At 39.2% G+C, this 1,325-nt stretch overlaps 1 pseudogene; it reads right to left on the bottom strand.

Annotated features, from left to right (window-relative positions):
• Window positions 1–8: 8 nt before the first annotated feature.
• Window positions 9–1,325, bottom strand: part of LOC111367430 — a 13,158-nt pseudogene continuing 11,841 nt past the window's right edge.

The following is a 1,325-nucleotide window of genomic DNA, read 5'->3' as shown; positions in this document are numbered from 1 at the left end:
CCCCACTTATTAATTTAACCGACAAACTACCAGGATATAGTCCTTGGGAATAGCATATCAACGGGTACGTGAAAATCTGACATAATAGATCCAGTCCAGGAGACAAATTAATAAGTACTTGCTACGTAAAAATAAGAATTCACGGGCATCACCATGATCATCGGATATCAAGAGAAAGAAATAGGAAGAAGTGTTCTCCAATAATCCCCCAATATTTGAACTCATGATCCACGTGTGCTTTGATACTGTGTTGAACCATGCCGTTTAGAAGCTAAAGTTGTTAGAGAGGAGACGTTTACTGATTTATATTTAATCTTCAATAGCATCTTTATTCACTGGGAAACAACTTAGTGTAAGCAGTATATAGAAATTACCAGGTGAAATTAGAAGGGCATCAACATACGACTCCTAGACTTTCTGAACTTGTTCCTGGACTTGCAAGGCTTCTAAAATGCTATTAACCCACCTGCAACAGAAGGATAAACCCAGTGATACTTAAAACATGTTTGATATGCACTAATGAACAGGATTGAACAATGAACACTACAATTAAAAATATTTAAACTTCTTTTTCTCCTTTAATACTATTGTGCAATCCACTTTTCTAAACATGCCATTACTATACAAAATTATGCACTGAGACATGGCATATACAAATAAAATATATCTCCCTGCATCGTAAATTTATGTCACATCCTCGTATTTCTTCTAAATTATCACCTAAATAGTGAACTCTTCAACTATATCACGCACATCTCAGAAAGTAAAGAGAACGGAAAACTGCTAGTGCTTTTTACCACTCATAGAGCATAGAGACAGAGACAATTGCATCAGAAACAAGTATATGCATGATTTCCCAAAAGTTCCAAATGGATATTTGATTACCCTTCAAGGCCAGGATTGGTTGGGAAATACACATTCCTCAAACCCAGATTTTTAGCTGCTAAGGCAGTTGTCTCACCAATACATGCAACAGAATTGCTCCACTGTTGTGATTTTGGGATTAGATTTATCCAAGCACTGTAAAGGAAGATATGCAATCATTCGTTAAAATAATAAGGGATAAAAAGACAAGAGAAGGTAAACAAAATTCATAGAAATCTGCAGAAAGGAAAATGCTTCGAGAAAAGCATTCTGTGAGAAAGGAAGAGAGGAAGGGGGCTGGTTCTGCTGGTTCTGCCGGGCGCCCAGGCGCCCAGTTTCTGCCTCCCCGGCAGAAACATGGCACCTGGGCGCCACTCACATGGCGCCTAGGCGCCCCGAATATGAACACAGCCAGGAACCTGGCGCCTAGGCGCCCAGATAGGATATATGTATTGCCATTA

This window comes from Olea europaea, chromosome 18 (genome assembly GCF_002742605.1).
Source record: "Olea europaea var. sylvestris chromosome 18, O_europaea_v1, whole genome shotgun sequence".
Lineage (NCBI taxonomy): Eukaryota > Viridiplantae > Streptophyta > Magnoliopsida > Lamiales > Oleaceae > Olea > Olea europaea.
This window is presented reverse-complemented; position numbering and strand designations above follow the sequence as displayed.